General features: G+C 37.1%; 1 long non-coding RNA gene and 1 other non-coding gene across 3 annotated transcripts; both read left to right on the top strand.

Moving 5' to 3' along the window:
- Window positions 1-467: 467 nt before the first annotated feature.
- On the top strand, window positions 468-575 carry LOC112752402 (small nucleolar RNA R71). Its single transcript, XR_003176841.1, has one exon. It is a non-coding gene; the product is annotated as a small nucleolar RNA R71 (small nucleolar RNA).
- Window positions 576-8,993: 8,418 nt separating this feature from the next.
- Window positions 8,994-12,367, top strand: LOC112749565 (uncharacterized). 2 transcript variants are annotated; one of them, XR_003175121.3, is made up of 2 exons: window positions 8,994-10,230; window positions 12,126-12,367. It is a non-coding gene; the product is annotated as an uncharacterized lncRNA (long non-coding RNA). The 2 variants fall into 2 exon arrangements; XR_003175120.2 differs by having other exon boundaries at window positions 9,013-10,230; window positions 12,111-12,367.
- Window positions 12,368-16,080: the final 3,713 nt, after the last annotated feature.

The raw sequence follows: 16,080 nt of genomic DNA, 5'->3' as shown, positions 1-16,080 counted from the left end.
TGAGGCTTTTGTTGATCCTTCCATGAGAGATTTGGGTGATTTCTCCATGAGGGATTATAGGTGTTTCCATATGGTTCACCCATGTAATTCACCTCTGCTATTACAGGGTTTTCAGGATCATAAGCTTCTTCTTCAGCAGATGCCTTTTGAGTACTGTTGGATGCAGCTTGCATTCCATTCAGACTCTGAGAAATCATATTGACTTGCTGAGTCAATATTTTATTCTGAGCCAATATGGCATTCAGAGTATCAATTTCAAGAACTCCCTTCTTCCGAGGCGTCCCATTACTCACAGGATTCCTCTCAGAAGTGTACATGAACTGGTTATTAGCAACCATGTCAATGAGTTCTTGAGCTTCTGCAGGCGTTTTCTTTAGGTGAATGGATCCACCTGCAGAAGTGTCCAATGACATCTTAGCTAATTCAGACAGACCATCATAGAATATATCCAGGATGGTCCATTCTGAAAGCATGTCAGAAGGACACTTTTTGGTCAGTTGCTTGTATCTCTCCCAAGCTTCATAGAGGGATTCACCTTCTTTCTGTCTGAAGGTTTGAACATCCACTCTAAGCTTGCTCAGTTTTTGAGGAGGAAAGAACTTGGCTAAGAAAGCCGTGACCAGCTTATCCCAAGAGTTCAGGCTATCTTTGGGTTGAGAGTCCAACCACACTCTAGCTCTGTCTCTTACAGCAAAAGGGAAAAGCATGAGCCTGTAGACTTCAGGATCTACTCCATTAGTCTTAACAGTATCACAGATTTGCAAGAATTCAGTTAAGAACTGAAAAGGATCTTCAGATGGAAGTCCATGGAACTTGCAGTTCTGCTGCATCAGAGAAACTAATTGAGGTTTCATCTCAAAATTGTTTGCTCCAATGGTGGGGATGGAGATGCTTCTTCCATGTAAATTAGAATTAGGTGCAGTAAAGTCACCAAGCATCCTCCTTGCATTATTATTATTTTCGGCTGCCATCTCCTCTTCTTGTTCGAAAATTTCTGAAAGGTGCTTGCTGGATTGTTGTAATTTAGCTTCTCTTAGTTTCCTCTTCAGAGTCCTTTCAGGTTCTGGATCTGCTTATTCTTGTCATTGCTCCTGCTCATATGAAAAAGAGGGAACAGAAAAATAATAATAATAATAATAGGGATCCTTTTTACTCAGTATAGAGGTCCCTGTGTGAGTAGAAGAAAAGAAGAAGAAAAGAATGTAATGTAAGGAAAGAAACACAAGGGTGAGGAGAGCAGAGATGTGAGATGAAGACAAGTGTTAGTAGATGAATAAATAAATAGAAGGAGATGAGAGAGAAAAAGAATTCTCGAAAAATTTTTTTTTTTTTTGAAAAATGGTTAGTGATTTTCGAAAATTAAAAGAAGAAATAAATTAAAATTAAATTTTGAAACAATTAGTTAATTAAAAAGAATTTTTGAAAAAGAGGGAGATATTTTCGAAAATTAGAGAGAGAGAGTTAGTTAGGTAGTTTTGAAAAAGATAAGAAACAAACAAAAAGTTAGTTAGTTAGTTAAAACAAATTTTGAAAATCAATTTTTGAAAAGATAAGAAGATAAGAAGTTAGAAAAGATATTTTAAAATCAAATTTTTGAAAAAGATAAGATAAGAAGATATTTTTGAAAAGATATGATTGAAATTAGTTTTTGAAAAATATTTGATTTTTAGAATCACAATTAATGACTTGATTCACAAGAATTCACAAGATATGATTCTAGAACTTAAAGTTTGAATCTTTCTTAGCAAGCAAGTAACAAACTTGAAATTTTTGAATCAAAACATTAATTGATGATGTTATTTTCGAAAATTAGGAGATAAAGATAAGAAAAATATTTTTGAAAAATATTTTAAAAATTTTCAAAAATAAATAAGAAAAGTGAAAAAGATATGATTTTTGAAAAGATTTTGAAAAAGATAAAATTTGAAAATTTGATTTGACTCATAGAAAACAACTAGATTTTAAAAATTTTTGAAAAAGTCAACTCAAATTTTCGAATTTTATGAGAGGAAAAAGGGAAAGATATTTTTTTGATTTTTTGAATTTTTATGATGAGAGAGAAAAACATGAAAATGATGCAATACATGAAAATTTTTAGATCAAAACAATGAATGCATGCAAGAATGCTATGAATGTCAAGATGAACACCAAGAACACTTTGAAGATCATGATGAACATCAAGAACTTATTTTTGAAAATTTTATATGCAAAGAAAACATGCAAGATACCAAACTTAGAAATCTTTCATGTTCAGACACTATGAATGTAAAAATGAACATGAAAAATAAGAAAAGACACAAAACAATAAAATATGAAGATCAATCAAGAAGGTTTATCAAGAACAACTTGAAGATCATGATGAATGCAATGCATGAATGCAATTTTCGAAAAATGCAAGATGAGCATGCAATTGACACCAAACTTAAAATCTGACTCAAGACACAAACAAGAAACACAAAATATTTTTTATTTTTATGATTTTCTAATTTTTTTGTATTTTTCGAAAATTAATGTGAAAAAGAAAAATAAGGATTCCAAAATTTTTAATATGAATTTCAGGAATCTTGCATTCTTAGTCTAAAGCTCCAATCTGAGGGTTAGACATGGCTTAATAGCCAGTCAAGCTTTAGCATGTAAATCCGGTGGATCTGGAACAGCAGCAGGTGGATTACCAACAACTAGTTTGCTCTTGATAATGTTGGGTTGGAAGCCGCAGTCCAAATGAATTTAGACATGGCTTTACAGCCAGTAAGGCTTCAACATGCTTCATGAAACACTAGAATTCATTTTTAAAAATTCTGAAGAACATAATAAAAAATTTTTGAAAAGAATTTTTTTTTTCGAAAATAAAGGAGAATATTTTGAAAGATTTTTGAAAATTTTTTTTTGAAAACTTTTTGAAAATAAAATAAGAAGAAAATTACCCAATCTGAGCAACATGATGAACCGTCAGTTGTCCAAACTCGAACAATCCCCGGCAACGGCGCCAAAAACTTGGTATGCGAAATTGTTACTCTGAGGTTGTAAAATTTGTTGTTCGTTCTCTCCCTGGAAATGGTGCCACAACTGGTGCACAATACCATGGTCCAGACATAACTTCACAACTTCGCACAACTAACCAGCAAGTGCACTGGGTCGTCCAAGTAATAAAACCTTACGTGAGTAAGGGTCGATCCCACGGAGATTGTTGGTATGAAGCAAGCTATGGTCATCTTGTTAATCTCAGTCAGGCGGATATCAATGGTTATGGAGTTTTCGAATAATAATAATAAATAAACAGAAAATAAAGATAGAAATACTTATGTAATTCATTGGTGAGAATTTCAGATAAGCGTATAGAGATGCTTTCGTTCCTCTGAATCTCTGCTTTCCCGCTGTCTTCATCCAATCAGTCCTACTCCTTTCCATGGCTGGCTTTATGTAAGGACATCATCATTGTCAATGGCTACTTTTCATCCTCTCTGTGAAAATGGTCCGATGCGCTGTCACTGCATGGCTAATCATCTGGAGGCATCACCGTGGTCAATGGCTGCATCCCATCCTCTTGTAAAAATGGTCCAAATGCTCTGTCACAGCACGGCTAATCATCTGAGGTTCTCGATCATACTGGAATAGGATTCACCCTCCTTTTGCGTCTGTCACTACGCCCAGCACTCGCGAGTTTGAAGTTTGTCACAGTCATTCAATCCCTGAATCCTACTCGGAATACCACAGACAAGGTTTAGACTTTCTGGATTCTCATGAATGCCGCCATCAATCTAGCTTATACCACGAAGATTCTGATTAAGAGATCCAAGAGATACTCATTCAATCTAAGGTGGAACGGAAGTGGTTGTCAGGCACGCGTTCGTGGGGGAATGATGATGATTGTCACATTCATCACATTCATGTTGAAGTGCGAATGAATATCTTAGAAGCAGAATAAGTTGAATTGAATAGAAAAACAGTAGTACTTTGCATTAATTCATGAGGAACAGCAGAGCTCCACACCTTAATCTATGGAGTGCAGAAACTCTACCGTTTGAAAATACATAAGTGAAAGGTTCAGGCATGGCCGAATGGCCAGCCCCATGATCTAAGAACCAGATGTTCCCAGATAAAAATACAATAGTAAAAAGTCCTATTTATACTAAACTAGCTACTAGGGTTTACAGAAGTAAGTAATTGATGCATAAATCCACTTCCGGGGCCCACTTGGTGTGTACTTGGGCTGAGCTTGAATGTTGCACGTGTAGAGGCTTCTTCTGGAGTTGAACGCCAAGTTGTAACGTATTTTTGGCGTTCAACTCTGGTTCGTGACGTGTTTCTGGCGTTTAACTCCAGACAGCAGCATAGAACTGGCGTTCAACGCCCTTTTGCGTCATCTAAACTCAGCCAAAGTATGGACTATTATATATTGCTGGAAAGCCCTGAATGTCTACTTTCCAACGCAATTAAAAGCGCGCCATTTTGAGTTCTGTAGCTCCAGAAAATTCACTTTGAGTGTAGGGAGGTCAGAATCCAACAGCATCAGCAGTCCTTCTTCAACCTCTGAATCTGATTTTTGCTCAAGTCCCTCAAATTCAGCCAGAAAATACCTGAAATCACAGAAAAACACACAAACTCATAGTAAAGTCCAGAAATGTGAATTTAACATAAAAACTAATGAAAACATCCCTAAAAGTAACTAGATTCTACTAAAAACATATTAAAAACAATACCAAAAAGCGTATAAATTATCCGCTCATCAGCCATCGTCGCCATAAACTCGGCATGGTTGTCGGCCGGTCAGTCATTCTCAGTTCCTCCCTATGTACGAGTACGACCTCGTCCACGAGTAGCCATTAGGGTTCCTGTCTACACCAAACAGTCGATATCAAGGTGATCAGTCTCAATGTCAAAAGCCTAGTGCTTGAATTATCCCAAAAAGGCACTATCAAACAAGCATGATATACATGTATCAAATAGATAACCTAAATAGCATGAAAGAAAAAGACACAGAGTATGAAGTGAAGTACAATCGGTCCATCCATCAGGCTCACGAGGACGAACCGCTCTGATACCACTAAATGTAATACTCTAATTACCCTAAGCCTTACCTCATGCCGTAAAGCAAAGGTTAATCAAAGGTTACGACAGTTCTAAGGCTTATACAATATTATATATATAAAGAAATAGTAATTCTAGAAGCCCGATGAAGAAATAAGCTCAAAAACAGAGTTACAAAAGCGTGAAACATTTACACGAAGCTACAAACTTAAGGCACAAGATATAGATACAGGATAAAAAAGCATAAATAGATATGTGAGTAATAGTCATAAGGAACTAGACTCAGCCCGCGGAGTTTAGGCCAACTAGTTATATACAAACATACAGAGTTTTGAAAGTAAAACCAGCATATACAATATATCTCTCTCAAAGTAAGCCTCTAAGGCAAATATAAATACAAAAGTGAGATAATTAAAACAAAAGTAATCAAAGGACTTCAAGCAATAATCAAGATCCTCCGCTCTACTACTGTCTCGAAACTCACCGAGGTGGATTACGACCTGCATCTGAAAAATAACAACAGAATATGGTATGAGAACCGGAGGTTCTCAATATGGTAACAGTGCCCAGTAATGTAAGATATAAGACTCCGAGATACCAGAGGCAATCCTAGAACTTCATATCAATCATAAGATTCAACTTAAAGCATAACTAAAAATTAAAACCATAACTTTAAAACCATAATGAAATACCAGAATCTAACTTACGGATTTTCTACTCTAACATTTACACCACTGTCCCACAGCCTTCGCCAGCCTAACATCCATGCGATCCCATTGCCACCGCCTTTCGAACCTCCTCAATCCCAGTAGAAAACACAAGTAATAACAATACAAGTAAAGCACAAGTATAACATGTATATCAAGAAATTCAAGAAACAAATAATCATGTTATACAATTAGGCAAGCAATTCAAGTCGGCAAAGCAAGCAAACAGATAGAAGATGCACATGATGAATGCCTGTCCTATTTGGCTGTGATATCACATTATCGGTTCAACTGCCAAATCGACACATCTCCATGGAAATGTCGCCTTTTGGTCACGAATAAATGGGAACCCCCTGGGATATCATGCCCGACACACGGTCCAGGATATAGTGCCTGCATACTCTTTTGATCCGAAAAGATGTGAGCGGGATACTCTGCCATAAACCTCACATCTCAACGTAAGCGGGATTAACCACCGCCGTGACCTCGACAAGCAGGATTAACCACCGTCCTTGCCAAGCGCATAGCGTCTCAACAGTCTCAGTATAAAACAATATATCCATGATTTTCAGAAATCATTTTCAATACTCAGTAAGGCCATCATTTTACTTTGAGTCCCAGACTCATCTCACTCATCATCAATCCATAATTTCACAATTCATTATATCTATCGTTATTACAGTACTCCGTCATCTCCCTCAACAAATCCTTTCTCAGTACTCCAGAAATCTAAGGCTCCATCTTCTAAATTCATGTCAAATTCACCTATTTAAGTCACAAATTCTCCTCTTTTAGTCCTTAGGCCTAACTACAAGATATTACTCTTAAACTGCAACTTAAGGAAGTTTGGAAAGTTGAAAAATCCTTGAAAATGAAGAAAATCATTTTTCAGCAAAATAGGGGTCTCGCGTACGCAAGCCCCTGCCTCGCGTACGCATGCTGTTGAAAAATGGGTGGTCGCGTACGCAACCACCTGCTCGCGTACGCGAGTGTTCCAACCCGAATGGGTTGCTCGTGTCGCGTGTTAAAGTTCACTTACGCAAGGGCCAAAACTCTGATAGCTTGCGTACGCATGTAGTGCCTGCGTACGCGAGATGCCCAACTCGAATGGAATGGCCGCATACGCAACCCTCACCAGACTTAGAAATTTTTCAAATCTGCAGAATTTCAGTTTTAAGTACCAAACTTTAAACGTTCATAACTTCCTCTACAAAAATTTATTTTCCTCAAACTTTATATCAATTTAAAGCTCTAAAAACAACCTTTAATTTAAAATGAATTTCAACCAATTTTAAAAATTGAGACTCAAGTTATGATCTATCAAAATTCACCAAAAGCTGGTTTTTACCAAAAGTTAACTTGGTTCTCAACTTTCAAAATTCACAACCAAACCAAGTCAAAGCTCATTCAATTTCACCATAAAACACTATTAAATGCTATATTTTTACCTTTCTATCACAATTCAACCAATTCAACATCTATATCAATCAATTCCTCCTCCATAAACTCAACAATTCCACAATTTGTACATCAATATTCTAATATTAACAACTTGAACAAAATCTCACCACTCATAAGCATCATTTATCATACCACATCAAAAATTCTCATAATTACAATAATTTAATCTCAACATCAACAATTCCTATCACAAATCATCAAAACCATCACAAGCATTAATATCATCACATATTATCAATTTAACAATTGTCAACAACCAAATTCAATCCTATCCTAAGGTCCACTAGCCTAAGTCCCCAGAAATATTATATATTACATAAAGAAAACCAAAACCATACCTTTACCAATTTCCAATATGTTCTATACACCAAATTTTTGTCCAAATCAAGCCTCCAATCACCAACAATTTGTCCAAAGATCCAATAATTCACAATTCAAGCTAGACATACATAATTTGTCAAAAATCAATACCCAAGGTTCATCAAATTCACAAATTTACAAGGTAAAGAGTTTTCTTACCTTCTTTGATGGTGTTTGGGATACAAACCACTAATATCCCAACCTTACATACCACCTAATCAATCAAAATACAAAATTTCACTCAAAACTAACACCTACATTTTTGAATTTCTTAGGGCTGCAGAAAGGATAGAAAATTTCGAAATCTTACCAACACAAGTTTGATAAAACTGACGGGCTCAACAAGAGCTTCGCGTAGCCACTGACGGCACGTGAATCAGAGCACCGTAGCTCGAGTTATAGCCACCGAAAGTCGAGGATGAATAGTAACCTTCCCCCCTTTTGCTCTCTTCTCTCACTTCTCTCTATGCAGCTGAGTTTGTTGTGTTTATGAGTATTGAGTGCTTAATGGTTTATGTTTGGAGTGTTATATATGTTGGGCTTGGGCCCAACTTGGGCCCAATCCAATCCGTTAGCGTTTTTGACCCATTTGACCCAATTTTGGATCAAACCTTTAGAATTAGCATCCAGTTTTCAACTTTAATTATTTTTCTAAGTTTTTCTACTAATTTACCGGTACACACTTTTACATAATTTTCTGCAAAAAATTATATTTTCCAACTCAGAAAAATTTATTGACTGCAAAAATCATATTTAAATTTTCTAATTAATATTCTAAATTTTTTGATCCTATATTGGGCAACTAAATTATTTACTTAAGCGGTTAATTAGTCACGATTCTTACATTCTTCACACCAAATTAGAAATTTTGTCCTCAAAATTTAGTGATTACCTAAGAATAGCTCGGGATAATCCTTCCGCATCTCGGACTCCAATTCCCAAGTATGTTCTTCCACTCCTGCTCTCTTCCAAGCTACCTTAACCAATAAAACTTCCTTTCCACGCAATTTCTTCATATTAGTATCGTCAATCCGCACCGGTGTTACTTGAAAAGTCAAGTTCTCCTTTAGCTTAATCGATTCGAGTTCTAACACGAGTCGCATTCGACGTGTACTTACGGAGTTGTAAAACGTGAAATACATCATGTAAGTTAGACAAATGTGACAGCAATGCTACTTGATATGCCACCTGTAAGACCCCAGATTTTTAGAAAAATAAATAATGAATTATTTATGTCTATATATATGGTTTTATTTTTAGAAAGGTTATAAGACTTCAAATTTTGAATTAATTCAGTTTTATACAAATTTCAATTATAATTAAAGTATTTAATTAAAAATGATTTATAATTTAAAAAATAAATAAATATTTTTAAAATTAATTATATTTTATTAAATTTAATCTTAAATTTAAACTCTACGCAAACCCTAAATTCCCAATTCCAAACTCTAATTTCACTTATCCTAACCACTCTTATCCAACTTATACACACACGTAATTTCCCCTTCCACACCTCTTTGCTCCTCAATGAGCCACGCCCCCTCCACACTTGTTCATTTCTCACCGCTACTCACTCACCCACCGCCAATCTCTCTCCCAAAATACACACAACACAACTTTAGCAAATAAAATGGAAAAGAAAAGAAGAGAAAGTAGAGGAAGGGGAAACGACAGATGGAGATCGAGAGAGAAGAAGGGGGTTCGGGGAGAAGAGAAGAGAGGAAGGAGGAAGGAACGGTGCCGACTGGGGCCTCGCCGCCGTCGCCGTTTCCGTCGTTGCATAAGGGAAGAGAGAGACTCGCGGTGGAGTGAGAAAGAAAGCTAGGCGCGACAAAGAGGAAGCTACCGCTGAAGCCACTAAGCTGTCACCATCGCTGGATCCACGACCGCCGCCGAGGATTCCGTCACTGTCGTTCTAGCACCACCGTTGCGGGTAGCGTGGCCGCCGCTATCAAACCCTAGCCGCTGCTGTCACGCCTGTCACTGGAAGTCTTTAACGTCGCCACTGTCCGCTGCTAGAAGGGGATCTCGTCGCTGCGTTGGAGTCATCGCCCCCGTCGCGCCAATCGCCGTGCACCACCGTCGTCGCGGAGCTGAAGGAGCCATCGCCATCGAATAGAGCAGGGAGAGAGAGAAAGAGTTGCGAAAGAGAGAACAGGAGGCGACGGGGGCCTTTGCCGCCGCTGCTTCAGTCACTGCCACCGTCGGCTGAGCTCGCTCTCGCTGGAGGGGAGCCGGTGTCGTGTCCTTGCCGCTCTGAATCACCAGTGCCGCTGCTACTCCAAATTCCACTTTTGTTCTATTAAGGTTTGCTATTTCAGCTGCTTTGAAGCTACTACCGGTTCTATTAAAGGCTTCTGCCGCAAATGCCACCACCAGCATCACCGTCCTTCTTATCATGGTCTCAATTCTGTCATTCTTGAACCTACCATGATTTTATCTTTGTCCTATTCCAATTTTGTTGGTCTCTGCCAAGTTGTTCTAATTTCATCAGTATATATATACATCTCTATTTTAGTACTACCGTTGTGTCTTGCTGTCTTCTGCTGGAACCGATGAAATTGTAGTTACAGTTGCATCTGCAATGTTGTGATGTGATGAAGGTTGCCACTACCATGACTTAAAAGGAAAAGGCGTTCACAGCATTTAGTCTCATGGGTTTCGAAAACCTGAGGTAGGGGGTTTGTTTTTAAAATTAAATGTTTTAATTTAGAATGCCTAAAAAGCTTAATGAATAATTGCAAATAATTTACTAGAGTTTAGTATTACTAATCGATGAGAATTTGTTGAATTGTGGTTGTGAATGGTAATCAATTGGTGTTGTTTGTTAAATTGAAATATGAATTGAGTTTAGATTGAGGCTGTGAATGTTGCTGGAATTTCTAGTCATGTTAATTTCTTAGTTTGCTTGTTGATTTGAGATTTATCTGATAATAGTAAGTACTGTTGCAAAGATTTGGGAATTGTTGTTTGTTGAATATGCTAATTCGATTTGTATATTGTGGTATTGAATGTCGAAGTGAGCTGTTAGTTATTAAATTGAGTTAAAGTAGGTTGATTATTAAGAATCATGCTGTATTGGTGTTTGTGGAATCAGATTAGTGAACTGTTGAGGGAATGAAGGAGCACGTAAGAGTGGTGAAGTCAAATGTTAAAGGGAGGTCTTGTCCAAGTTTTTATAAAGATATAAAAAAATGTGATTTTGATTTGAAAATCCGACTTATAAGCTTATTTTGAGAAATGCTTTTATGTTGAGAAAAGAATAGGTTTACATATTTACACAAATCGAGAAAATGGTTTAATATTGAGAGGTTTGATTTATATTTCTAAAAGTAGGGAATGACTTAGGTTTAAAATTGTTGAAAAGAGCTTGAGAAAGCGTTGGTTTGATTTATTGGTAATAAATGGAGAGTTAAAAATAATTTGATACTGAACCTAGTTACTAGTTAGCTTTCAGATTTATAAATGTTTTAATAATGGATATGGTTTGTTGGATTTATCAATGGTTTTTGAGAGTTGAAAATGGTTTGGTAGGGACCCTCGAAGGGTGGCAAAGTCCGAATTTTAGAGGAGATGCTGCAGAAATTTTTATAACACTTCGAGGCTTTGCTTAAAGCATTATTCAAAGGAAAACTTGATTTAAGACTTATTCTATTTTGTTTTCAGTTTTTCAAGAAAAGCATTATGTTCTAAGTTTACCCTATTAAGAAAAGATTCTTGTTTTAAGTGATGATTTGAGTTCGGTTTATTAAGAAAAGGAACTTTTATTAAATGTTTTGAGGTTATTATAGGTGAATGAATGTATGGTGATGTGGAGATGTAAACAATAAGGTGATGCGGAGGTATGTATAGTTAAGCGGTAATGAGGAGGTACGTTTAGTAATATGGTGATGCGGAGATATGAGTATGTAATTGGTGATGTGGAGGTATAATGAAAAGAAAGAAAATGAAAAGTCATGAGTGAAATAAATAGTTGAAATAGATTATGATTTATGAAAATGAAATGTGAAGGGGCCTTGTGCCAAATTGCTAATGCGAAAGGGCCCGCCTAACTGATAGTCTGAGATTGCTAATGCGGGAATGTTCGCCTAACTGATAGCACTATTTCTTACTGTGATGCACATTAAGATATCATTATGATGAGGCCTAACTGACACGGATAACCGTGATGCCAAGGTGTCTAACTGACACACTAAAAAAACCATATTCGGGGTTTGTCCGAGTAATGTCGGGTTGCGGGTAGACAACTGACGCATGAGCTCATGGCTTGCTTAGGACAGACATGCATCATATTGATTGTGCATTTGCATTTGGTTTTGTTTTGCTTGTTATATTTTCTCTGTGATTGTGCTGATTGTCTTATTCTGCTTTGCTTGTGTGTTCATTTGAGTTTCTAGTACTATTAGTTTATGTATTAAAGTGATTAAGAGTTAATGTTGTGAAATGTGAATGAGCTTTGTTTTAAGGTTAATTATTCGCATGTTGTTCATTACTTTTACGGTATTCACTTTCTTTACTGAGAACATGCGAGGACGACATTCTCACCCCCTACAGATCTTCTGTTTTCAGCAACTGGTCCGGGAATTTTTGGCGAAGAGCCGCGACCAATCCACAGAGTCTTGTAAATATATGTATTCGTATTACCTGTATTTGGTTTAGTCCTAGGATTTACTTTCCCCTCGTCATTCATTGTTTTGAATTTTAGAGGGGCATGACTTGTAATTGAGAGTCTTAGAATAAGTCTATATATATAAAGTTATGTAAATATATACTTCTGTGGTTAAGAGTTATAAAATAAAGTCTCCTTTCAATTTCTTGTTTAAAATTTTGATTCGTATTTGTAAAGGCTCGATATTAAATAAAGACAATATAAAATTAAAAGGTTTAAAATTGAGTAGCGCTCGGACTTTTAGTACAATCATGAGGTGCTAAAAGTTAGGGTGTTACACCACCGGCCCGATTCGCCTCAAATCTCAAACGGTCCTATATATCTCGGATTTAATTTCTTCGTCTTAATCGCTCTTCCAATCCCAGTTGTAGGAGTAACCTTCAGGAATACATGTTCGCCCACTTCAAATTCCAACAGTTTTCTTCGTTGATCTGAATAACTTTTCTGTCGGCTCTGTGCAGTCAAGATTCTAGCTCTAATCTGTTTGATCTTTTTAGTGGTCTCTGCTATCAAATAAGGCCCTAACACACTTATTTCATCGGCTTTCTACCAATACAGTGGAGACTGGCACTTCCATCCATACAAAGCCTCATACGGAGCCATCCCAATACTCGCATGAAAGCTGTTATTGTATGCAAACTCCACCTAAAGCTAATACTAACTAGAACAGAATTGAAAAGGGATTTGATGAATAACCTGAAATGTAGAAACAGGAGGGAAAAAACAGAGAAGGGGAATGGAGATGCAGTGGTTGTCGGAGCACTGGAGGCAAGGGCTGAGCTTTGTGAATAGGGAAAGAAGCAGCTTGCGGATGGTGGTTCGGACGGTGACAGAGGTTCTGATTTGCGAAGAAGAGTGGTGTGGCGAGGATAGGTGGTGGTTTGACGGTGTTCCGGTGGAGCCAAACGGCAAAGAAAATGAAGAAGAAGAAGACTACGGTGGCACTGGTGGACGAAGCGGCGCTAGTGGACGGAGCGGCGGCTGGAGATGGGAGGGAGCCGAGAGGCTTAGAGAGAGAGGGAGGTGAGGGGTTAGAGAGAGAGAGAGAGAATTCAAAATGAGAGAGAACAAGGTTCGCGCTCTCAATTTAGGGCACTATTATTGTCGGATTTACCGGCAAATAAATCCGATGGTAAAGCTTTACGTGTTACCAAAACGAATCGTTTTACTAATCTAGGTCACCGTTAGATATATCGGATGGTAAATCCTAATGATCATGCAAATTTTTTTCTTTTCTCCCTCCAAATATTGCTCGTGGATTTTCTGTCGAAAAAATAAATCCAACGCTAACTTACTAACACGACGAATTCATCGTAAATTCCGCCGATAAATCTCCCGGTAATAGTGCCGCTAATGTACGACGGTAAATTCGACGGTACACAGCATTTTTCTTGTAGTGACACTTCGCATAAGCATCCATCAATGTGGTCCCAACCCCCAAACACCCCTCAAACCCCCTCTTAATCACAAAACCATGAACGCCTTCAGTAGTTCTCTTCTGGCGCACCCGAGAATAAGCCGAAAGCATCGAACCTACAACTATTGGATCCACAAAACCATCCTCCTCCTCCTGAACACACCCCGCATTCTCACTCTCCTCAACTAACAGCTCCTTAAAGAAGTGAATGCCCTCAGCAGTGCAACTATTTCGGACATACCCGGCAATAATTGAAGTCCAAGACACCACATTCCTTTGGGGAATTTCGTCGAACAATTTTTGGGCATCTTCCAAATGGCCACACTTAGAGTACATATCAAGTTATCAACTAGAGTTGACGAAACAAAGAGATCCGATTCAAAACCAAATATGAAAGCCTGTTGATGGGTCTGTTTTCCAACGCAAAGGTCGAAGAGCGAAGAACAGGGTTTGATGGCGCAAGGGAAGGTGTTGTGGTTGGGAATGAGGGAAAGCTTGCACATGGAGGAGAAGGCGCGGAGGGCCTTGAGGGAGTCGCCGCATCAGGTGAGGTCGGCAATAAGGGAAAGCAAATGATATCCCTTCGCAAGCTATGCAGTTCAAGAAACCAAATCCTGGAGTAGCTCCATCGATGAAAGAAAGAAAGAAGAAGAGGAAGAATGGCAGTGAAGAAGATGACCGAGTGTGTTTGTATTTGATCACACTTTCTATTAGCAAAAGAAATCTCTAAATGACGTCATTTTGGGACGGTCCAGTGTGGTAAAATTTTAGCCATGTCAACACCGGAAAAGACACAGTGATCACTATGGTGTCTGGAGTTCTATCTGGAAGACCACTATTAAAAAATTTGAATCTCGAGAACAATTTCAGGTAATCGCATAAATTTCAGGAATTATTATGGGATTTACCCTTGTGTGGGATGATCCCACTTCCAATAGCTTCCTTGATCGGAAAACGGGAACAAATCAAACTTCAATTAAGCTTGTACTGTTGATTCTGCTTGCATCTACTTATGTTGTTGTTGTTTTAATTAAGCTTTTGTCATGCGTATCTGGTTTTGGACAGTTATGTAATTTATAGTTTTATACATATATTAATGGAGTAAATCCCATAGTGGTCCCCGAGATTGACGCTGTGCACCAAAATTGTCCCTGAGATTCCAATTGCACCAATTACGTCCCTGAGATTGGAAAAATTGCACCATAGTAGTCCCTGACCTGTTTTTCGTTAACGACGCGCTGACGTGGCTTGATGACGTGGACCTTTAGTGACACGTGTCACCTCATGGTTTGACCACGTGTAACGGTATGATGACGTGTCGGTCAAGGACACGTGGCATGCTGACATGGATGTGTATGCCACGTGTCACAATACTATTTTGCCACGTGTCAGATTATGCCACGTGTCTCAATGCTATTTGTCCACGTGTCATCCATTATATCATCGTTACATGTGCACCAAATTGGTCTCTTACTTTGCATTAAATGACTCATTTTAGTCCCTGAAATTGAATGTCGCACCAAATTAGTCCCTTCATCAGTTTTTTCTCATTTTTTTATAAATTTAAAATTCTTAATATTTTTTTATACATTAATTTTAATTATATTTTTTTTATTATATTTTATAATAAATTTTTTAATTAATAATGTTAACTTGTATCATTAGAGTACATGTTAACTAAAACCAAAATTTTATTATTGTCTCATATTTATTTGTATCTGTTTTAATATTGTTCAAGTCATGGTTACAATAAGTACTTATATTGATTAACAGTGTGATATATGAAAAAGCCGCCTAACTAAGTTATAGATAAAATGAATTATTATAATCGACAGTATAAATCTATCTCATTAATTTAGTGAGAAGTTAATTATATGGGAAATAAGACATTCTTAAAATGGATGGGAATAATGAGTTTATATTAGATAATAAGTGCCTTATCAAGAATTCCTAAAATATTTATTAAAGTGTTAAATATTAAAAAAATGTATTAAGGAATATTATTATACTCTTAACTTACACTCTTTATTAAATCAATATCAATATGTCACATAATTCTTTTAATAAGATATTGTAGAAAAAAATTGTATAATTAAAACTAATATTTTAAAAATATTTTATAAAAACACTTGTATTTAAATAACTTGTGAAAAGATAAAATTAAAATTAGTGTATTCAAATATATAATGAGAATTTTAAATTTATAAAAAAATGAGAAAAAACTGATAAATGGACTAATTTGGTGCACGACATTCAATTTTAGAGACTAAAATGAGTCATTTGTGCAAAGTAAGGGACCAATTTGGTGCACATGTAACGTTGACATAGTGGATAACACGTGGACAAATAGCATTGCGACACGTGGCATAATCTGACACGTGGCAAAATAGTATTGTGACATGTGGCATACCCATCCATGTCAGCATGCCACGTGTCGT

Source organism: Arachis hypogaea, chromosome 15 (assembly GCF_003086295.3).
Source record: "Arachis hypogaea cultivar Tifrunner chromosome 15, arahy.Tifrunner.gnm2.J5K5, whole genome shotgun sequence".
Taxonomy (NCBI): Eukaryota; Viridiplantae; Streptophyta; class Magnoliopsida; order Fabales; family Fabaceae; genus Arachis; species Arachis hypogaea.
The sequence above is the reverse complement of the archived record's forward strand: the minus strand, read 5'-3'. Positions and strand labels throughout refer to the sequence as shown.